Source organism: Misgurnus anguillicaudatus, chromosome 25 (genome assembly GCF_027580225.2).
Source record: "Misgurnus anguillicaudatus chromosome 25, ASM2758022v2, whole genome shotgun sequence".
In the NCBI taxonomy this organism is placed as follows: domain Eukaryota; kingdom Metazoa; phylum Chordata; class Actinopteri; order Cypriniformes; family Cobitidae; genus Misgurnus; species Misgurnus anguillicaudatus.
The window spans coordinates 5,188,686-5,198,193 of record NC_073361.2 but is presented as its reverse complement, the minus strand read 5'-3'; the positions used below and the strand labels follow the sequence as shown (position 1 = coordinate 5,198,193).

At 33.5% G+C, this 9,508-nt stretch overlaps 1 long non-coding RNA gene across 1 annotated transcript; it reads right to left on the bottom strand.

The window, feature by feature from the left end:
* Window positions 1-3,066: 3,066 nt before the first annotated feature.
* LOC141362103 (uncharacterized) lies at window positions 3,067-5,309 on the bottom strand. Its single transcript, XR_012368070.1, has 2 exons — window positions 4,884-5,309; window positions 3,067-4,470 (listed from the first exon to the last, which is right to left on the bottom strand). It is a non-coding gene; the product is annotated as an uncharacterized lncRNA (long non-coding RNA).
* Window positions 5,310-9,508: the final 4,199 nt, after the last annotated feature.

Genomic DNA, 9,508 nt, shown 5'->3' with positions numbered 1-9,508 from the left:
CATTTAATGATAAAAAGCTAAACAATGAACGTTTTTCCCCTACAGATTTATTGTCAGCATTTTAATTCAGAGGTGGATTCCAGTGGGTGGAGGAGGGCCATTATACACATTTTTTTTCTTTCAGGTAATAACTTGTTTGTTTGTTTATTATACTTTGTTTCTTGGTAATTATTTTAAATATTTGTATATGTTTTATTGAAACATTTAATGATAAAAAGCTAAACAATGAAAGTTTTTCCCCTACAGATTTTTTGTCAGCATTTTAATTCAGAGTTGGATTCCAGTGGGTGGAGGAGGGCCATTATACCCTTTTTTTTCAGGTAATAACTTGTTTGTTTGTTTATTATACTTTGTTTCTTGTGTAATTATTTTAAATATTTGTATATGTTTTTATTGAAACATTTAATGATGAAAAGCTAAACAATGAACGTTTTTCCCCTACAGATTTATTGTCAGCATTTTAATTCAGAGGTGGATTCCAGTGGTTGGAGGAGGGCCATTATACACATTTTTTTTCTTTCAGGTAATAACTTGTTTGTTTTTTTATTATACTTTGTTTCTTGTGTAATTATTTTAAATATTTGTATATGTTTTTATTGAAACATTTAATGATAAAAAGCTAAACAATGAACATTTTTCCCCTACAGGTTTATTGTCAGCATTTTAATTCAGAGTTGGATTCCAATGGGTGGAGGAGGGCCATTATACACATTTTTTTTCTTTCAGGTAATATTTTGTTTGTTTGTTTGTTTATTATACTTTGTTTCTTCCGTAATTATTATAAATATTTGTATTTTTTTATTGAAATAAACATTTATTGATAAAAAGCTAAACAATGAACATTTTTCCCCTACAGGTTTATTGTCAGCATTTTAATTCAGAGTTGTATTCCAATGGGTGGAGGAGGGCCATTATACACATTTTTTCTCTTTCAGGTAATATTTTGTTTGTTTGTTTGTTTATTATACTTTGTTTCTTCCGTAATTATTATAAATATTTGTATTTTTTTATTGAAATAAACATTTAATGATAAAAAGCTAAACGATGAACATTTTTCCCCTACAGATTTTTTGTCAGCATTTTAATTCAGAGGTGGATTCCAGTGGGTGGAGGAGGGCCATTATACACATTTTTTTTCTTTCAGGTAATAACTTCCCCCCTAGAAATTTTACGTTCCCATAACGTTCTCAGAACGACCCCGCTGGTGTTAAGGACGTTGCCCAGTAAAGTTCCCAGAACGTTATGAGACGGACGTGTTGTGGAGTTCCCTAAAGGGTTGGAGGACGTTATTTGGCAGACCTCCACGGAACATTCAGGACGTTCTGGAAATGTTAAGGGGACCATATTTTATGTACACTTTACGTTCCCATAATGTTCTTAGAACGACCCCGCTGGTGTTAAGGACGTTGCCAATAAAGTTCCCAGAACGTTATGAGACGGATGTGTTGTGGAGTTCCCTAAAGGGTTGGAGGACGTTATTTGGCAGACCTCCACGGAACATTCAGGACGTTCTGGAAATGTTGAGGGGCCCATATTTTATGTACACTTTACGTTCCCATAATGTTCTCAGAACGACCCCGCTGGTGTTAAGGACGTTGCCCAGTAAAGTTCCCAGAACGTTATGAGACGGACGTGTTGTGGAGTTCCCTAAAGGGTTGGAGGACGTTATTTGGCTGACCTCCACGGAACATTCAGGACGGTCTGGAAATGTTAAGGGAACCATATTTTATGTACACTTTACGTTCCCTTAATGTTCTTAGAACGACCCCGCTGGTGTTAAGGACGTTGCCCAGTAAAGTTCCCAGAACGTTATGAGACGGACGTGTTGTGGAGTTCCCTAAAGGGTTGGAGGACGTTATTTGGCAGACCTCCACGGAACATTCAGGACGTTCTGGAAATGTTAAGGGAACCATATTTTATGTACACTTTACGTTCCCATAATGTTCTTAGAACGACCCCGCTGGTGTTAAGGACGTTGCCCAGTAAAGTTCCCAGAACGTTATGAGACGGATGTGTTGTGGAGTTCCCTAAAGGTTTGGAGGACGTTATTTGGCAGACCTCCACGGAACATTCAGGACGTTCTGGAAATGTTGCGGGGTCATTATCTTTTGTACACTTTTGGTTCCCATATTGTTCTTAGAACGACCCCGCTGGTGTTAAGGACGTTGCCCAGGAAAGTTCCCAGAACGTTATGAGACGGACGTGTTGTGGAGTTCCCTAAAGGGTTGGAGGACGTTATTTGGCAGACCTCCACGGAACATTCAGGACGTTCTGGAAATGTTAAGGGAACCATATTTTATGTACACTTTACGTTCCCATAATGTTCTTAGAACGACCCCGCTGGTGTTAAGGACGTTGCCCAGTAAAGTTCCCAGAACGTTATGAGACGGACGTGTTGTGGAGTTCCCTAAAGGGTTGGAGGACGTTATTTGGCAGACCTCCACGGAACATTCAGGACGTTCTGGAAATGTTAAGGGAACCATATTTTATGTACACTTTACGTTCCCATAATGTTCTTAGAACGACCCCGCTGTTGTTAAGGACGTTGCCCAGTAAAGTTCCCAGAACGTTATGAGACGGACGTGTTGTGGAGTTCCCTAAAGGGTTGGAGGACGTTATTTGGCAGACCTCCACGGAACATTCAGGACGTTCTGGAAATGATAAGGGAACCATATTTTATGTACACTTTACGTTTCCATATTTTTCTTAGAACGACCCCGCTGGTGTTAAGGACGTTGCCCAGTAAAGATTCCAGAACGTTCCAAGACTGACGTGATGTGGAGTTCTTTAAAAGGTTGAAGGACGTTATTTGGCAGACCTTCACGGAACATTCAGGACGTTCTGGAAATGTTAAGGGAACCATATTTTATGTAGAAATTTTACGTTCCCAGAACGACACCGCTGGTGTTAAGGACATTGCCTAGTAAAGTTCCCAGAACATTTGAGACTCACCCACAACTTATCCAGAACCCCCAGAACATAGCCATAACTCAAACAATATATAATTATACTGTGAAATTGATACGGTTGGTGTGGCGGAGGATAAAGGATGAGATGGAGATCATGATGAATCCAAAATGATAATCTTTAATTAATATAAAACAAGGAACATGGAAACTGGTAAACAGCAAAACACACAACACATCACTATAAACAAGAACTGACCTAGACAAAGGGAAAAGCAGGGTATTTAGACAATGGAGTGATGAGGGGGATGACTGTCAGGTGAGGATAATAACATACACAGTTCAGGTGAGAGAGTGAAAAGGATTATGGGAAATGAAGTCCAAATGAAGTGAGATTACAGGAAAAACAAATAGAATGTCAAAATCTGGCAAATTAACAGAAGGATAATAAAAAACAAAAACAAATAAATAGCCAAAAAATACAAGAATAACATAAAAGCTAACAAAAACCCACATTAATTAAATTGTTTTAAACAATAAAGATGCAATTAAAACAAAACATTTACATTTGGAGTGCATAAAATGTAACATATTTCAATATACAACAACTGGTTAAATAAAATAAAAAATAGCCCACAAAGTATTAAATATATGTTTACAGATGTGCAAATGTGTATTAGATATATAAATGTAAAAAAATAACACCATGTGATAAGGTCACAAGCTTGATAAACATCAACCTTTAGGAACTTCAATCTCCAGGGGCCCGTACCATGAAAATGGTTCAACAAACTCAGGGTTACAGGATTAGTTTCAGGTTGACAAAACCAAGCCAATGTGCAGGCCTTGTTGGTAAAAGCTATTTTCATGGTACCCAAAACCCAGGATTTGCACAAACTAATCCTAAACAAAGCTGGCTAACCAACTAAACCAGCTTCATGTTATAGGCCCCAGGTCTGGAGCCTGCAGAATAAGAGCATACAAATACAAATCCAGTTAAAAATATATTTACATAAAATGCATAAGTAAGGGCAAAAACACATATTACAAAACATCACAAATCCAAGAACTAAGATTTTTAACATTCAAATCGAGATGTGAAAAAAATATGTAGGAAGATTTCAGACTTCCAGAAAGATTTTCAAATTACCAACTTAAAGAAAAAAGCAATTACAAACTACAAAAATGTTAAGCTCCAAAACTTCTTGGTCAAGTATTTTTTATTGCCTGCTTCATTATTTGCCATTATTCTTTACTACTTCAAACAATCCAAGCCCCACTACCTGAAACATTTTTAAAACATGCTGTCACTTTTAAGCCAAAACACTTGTGCTTTTGTATCTAATACTAATATTAGGCAAATTAACCCATACAAGAAATTACCTCATACAAAATTTAACAAATTCAATACATTCAATATTGTAATTTAAATCAAATTACACAAAGATAAATAATGAACATGACTCTTATGTTTTTAAATAATGTGTGTTAAAGTTACACCTTCTTTACCCAGATTGCAGGAAGATACACTTCTTCAGGTTTGACAATGTGTGGTACATGACTTCTGCAAACAAAGCACAATAATGATTACATTTTTTTTGTAAGACAAACGCTAATTTATGATTCTTATGTATTAAATTCCTTTACAAAAGTATTTCCAAAAAGTGTTGATTTTTTGTTTTGTACACAAATCATTTGATCTTTGGTTGGCTTCTTTGTGGGCTGAGCATTAATTTATTTTGTAAAGATCGAACATCTTAAAGATTTTTTTAACATCCTCTTTATGAAAATTGTTTAGCTCACTGTAAGCCTGCATGTTTATCGTTATACTTTAAATGGCAAATAAGAATATATAGCCTAACATAGAAATAAAAAACATCACAGAAAAGAATAGCAAATAAACAGAAAAAACATTTATGTAACTCGCTGTAGAACAACGAGTGAAATCTATTTAAAAAGAAAAGTATCTTAACTTACCTTACAGTATTATATAAAGACAAAACAAAGATCACGCGTCGTCAAGTGTGGCAGTTTGAATTTCATGTGACTTCCGGGTCCTCTTGTAAGCTGTTGCATTATGGGAAAGGTAGTTCTTTTCATAAAGCAGATTGAACGATTTGCTGTTAACTGACTACTGTTTCCAAGATGCATTGCAATCTACATCATTATATTCAGAGAGTATAACATAATACGTTATGATACGACCAACAGAGGACCATGTAGGATGGTTCTGTAAATGTTCCAAAAGTCCTTTCTGTAACGTTCTTATGTGACCACAGGATAACCAATATGGAACGTCATCCTACAGTCATATCAGAAACGTTATGATACGACCAAAATAGTACCATGTCGGAATGTTCTGTTAATGTTCCAAATGTCCTTTCTGTAACGTTCTTATGTGACCACAGGATAACCAATATGGAACGTCATCCTACAGTCATATCCGGAACGTTATGATACGACCAAAATATTACCATGTAGGATGGTTCTGTAAATGTTCCAAAAGTCCTTTCTGTAACGTTCTTATGTGACCACAGGATAACCAATATGGAACGTCATCCTACAGTCATATCAGGAACGTTATGATACGACCAAAATAGTACCATGTGGGAATGTTCTGTAAATGTTCCAAAAGTCCTTTCTGTAACGTTCTTATGTGACCACAGGATAAACAATATGGAACGTCATCCTACAGTCATATCAGGAACGTTATGATACGACCAAAATAGTACCATGTGGGAATGTTCTGTTAATGTTCCAAATGTCCTTTCTGTAACGTTCTTATGTGACCACAGGATAACCAATATGGAACGTCATCCTACAGTCATATCAGGAACGTTATGATACGACCAAAATAGTACCATGTGGGAATGTTCTGTTAAAGTCGCAGGTGTCCTATCTGTAACGTTCTTATGTGACCACAGGATAACCAATATGGAACGTCATCATACAGTCATATCAGGAACGTTATGATATGACCAAAATAGTACCATGTGGGAATGTTCTGTAAATGTCTCGGGCGTCCCCCTAAAGTCACATGAGGAACCTTGAACTGCAAGACTTTTATAACCAACAAAGGACGTTTTAGGAATGTACCTAATGTTCTCTAAAGGTTCAGGTCTTTTCATCCTCTTTAGAGAACTTTTAGGGAACGTTGCGAAAGGTCGCGAGAACGTCACCTTCTACGTGGGTTGTTTGTTTGTTTATTATACTTTGTTTCTTGCGTAATTATTATAAATATTTCTATATGTTTTTATTGAAAGAAACATTTATTGATAAAAAGCTATACAATGAACTTTTTTCTCCTACAGATTTTTTGTCAGCATTTTAATTCAGAGTTGGATTCCAGTGGGTGGAGGAGGGCCATTATACCCTTTTTTTTAGGTAATAACTTGTTTGTTTGTTTATTATACTTTGTTTCTTGTGTAATTATTTTAAATATTTGTATATGTTTTTATTGAAACATTTAATGATGAAAAGCTAAACAATGAACGTTTTTCCCCTACAGATTTTTTGTCAGCATTTTAATTCAGAGGTGGATTCCAGTGGGTGGAGGAGGGCCATTATACACATTTTTTTTCTTTCAGGTAATAACTTGTTTGTTTGTTTATTATACTTTGTTTCTTGGTAATTATTTTAAATATTTGTATATGTTTTTATTGAAACATTTAATGATAAAAAGCTAAACAATGAACGTTTTTCCCCTACAGATTTATTGTCAGCATTTTAATTCAGAGGTGGATTCCAGTGGGTGGAGGAGGGCCATTATACACATTTTTTTTCTTTCAGGTAATAACTTGTTTGTTTGTTTATTATACTTTGTTTCTTGGTAATTATTATAAATATTTGTATATGTTTTATTGAAACATTTAATGATAAAAAGCTAAACAATGAAAGTTTTTCCCCTACAGATTTTTTGTCAGCATTTTAATTCAGAGTTGGATTCCAGTGGGTGGAGGAGGGCCATTATACCCTTTTTTTTCAGGTAATAACTTGTTTGTTTGTTTATTATACTTTGTTTCTTGTGTAATTATTTTAAATATTTGTATATGTTTTTATTGAAACATTTAATGATGAAAAGCTAAACAATGAACGTTTTTCCCCTACAGATTTATTTGTCAGCATTTTAATTCAGAGGTGGATTCCAGTGGGTGGAGGAGGGCCATTATACACATTTCTTTTCTTTCAGGTAATAACTTGTTTGTTTGTTTATTATACTTTGTTTCTTGGTAATTATTTTAAATATTTGTATATGTTTTTATTGAAACATTTAATGATAAAAAGCTAAACAATGAACGTTTTTCCCCTACAGATTTATTGTCAGCATTTTAATTCAGAGGTGGATTCCAGTGGGTGGAGGAGGGCCATTATACACATTTTTTTTCTTTCAGGTAATAACTTGTTTGTTTGTTTATTATACTTTGTGTCTTGCGTAATTATTTTAAATAATTGTATATGTTTTTATTGAAACATTTAATGATAAAAAGCTAAACAATGAACTTTTTTCCCCTACAGATTTTTTGTCAGCATTTTAATTCAGAGTTGGATTCCAGTGGGTGGAGGAGGGCCATTATACACATTTTTTTCTTTCAGGTATTATTAACTTGTTTGTTTGTTTATTATACTTTGTTTCTTACGTAATTATTTTAAATATTTGTATATGTTTTTATTGAAACATTTAATGATGAAAAGCTAAACAATGAACTTTTTTCCCCTACAGATTTTTTGTCAGCATTTTAATTCAGAGTTGGATTCCAGTGGGTGGAGGAGGGCCATTATACACATTTTTTTCTTTCAGGTATTATTAACTTGTTTGTTTGTTTATTATACTTTGTTTCTTGCGTATCTATTTTAAATATTTGTATATGTTTTTATTGAAACATTTAATGATGAAAAGCTAAACAATGAACTTTTTTCCCCCCCAGATTTTTTGTCAGCATTTTAATTCAGAGTTGGATTCCAGTGGGTGGAGGAGGGCCATTATACACATTTTTTCTCTTTCAGGTAATAACTTGTTTGTTTGTTTATTATACTTTGTTTCTTGCGAAATTATTTTAAATATTTCTATATGTTTTTATTGAAAGAAACATTTATTGATAAAAAGCTATACAATGAACTTTTTTCTCCTACAGATTTTTTGTCAGCATTTTAATTCAGAGTTGGATTCCAGTGGGTGGAGGAGGGCCATTATACCCTTTTTTTCAGGTAATAACTTGTTTGTTTGTTTATTATACTTTGTTTCTTGTGTAATTATTTTAAATATTTGTATATGTTTTTATTGAAACATTTAATGATGAAAAGCTAAACAATGAACGTTTTTCCCCTACAGATTTATTTGTCAGCATTTTAATTCAGAGGTGGATTCCAGTGGGTGGAGGAGGGCCATTATACACATTTCTTTTCTTTCAGGTAATAACTTGTTTGTTTGTTTATTATACTTTGTTTCTTGGTAATTATTTTAAATATTTGTATATGTTTTTATTGAAACATTTAATGATAAAAAGCTAAACAATGAACGTTTTTCCCCTACAGATTTATTGTCAGCATTTTAATTCAGAGGTGGATTCCAGTGGGTGGAGGAGGGCCATTATACACATTTTTTTTCTTTCAGGTAATAACTTGTTTGTTTGTTTATTATACTTTGTGTCTTGCGTAATTATTTTAAATAATTGTATATGTTTTTATTGAAACATTTAATGATAAAAAGCTAAACAATGAACTTTTTTCCCCTACAGATTTTTTGTCAGCATTTTAATTCAGAGTTGGATTCCAGTGGGTGGAGGAGGGCCATTATACACATTTTTTTCTTTCAGGTATTATTAACTTGTTTGTTTGTTTATTATACTTTGTTTCTTACGTAATTATTTTAAATATTTGTATATGTTTTTATTGAAACATTTAATGATGAAAAGCTAAACAATGAACTTTTTTCCCCTACAGATTTTTTGTCAGCATTTTAATTCAGAGTTGGATTCCAGTGGGTGGAGGAGGGCCATTATACACATTTTTTTCTTTCAGGTATTATTAACTTGTTTGTTTGTTTATTATACTTTGTTTCTTGCGTATCTATTTTAAATATTTGTATATGTTTTTATTGAAACATTTAATGATGAAAAGCTAAACAATGAACTTTTTTCCCCTACAGATTTTTTGTCAGCATTTTAATTCAGAGTTGGATTCCAGTGGGTGGAGGAAGGCCATTATACACATTTTTTCTCTTTCAGGTAATAACTTGTTTGTTTGTTTATTATACTTTGTTTCTTGCGTAATTATTTTAAATAATTGTATATGTTTTTATTGAAACATTTAATGATGAAAAGCTAAACAATGAACTTTTTTCCCCTACAGATTTATTGTCAGCATTTTAATTCAGAGTTGTATTCCAGTGGGTGGAGGAGGGCCATTATACACATTTTTTTTCTTTCAGGTATTAAACTTGTTTGTTTGTTTATTATACTTTGTTTCTTGCGTAATTATTTTAAATAATTGTATATGTTTTTATTGAAACATTTAATGATGAAAAGCTAAACAATGAACGTTTTTCCCTTACAGATTTATTGTCAGCATTTTAATTTAGAGTTGTATTCCAGTGGGTGGAGGAG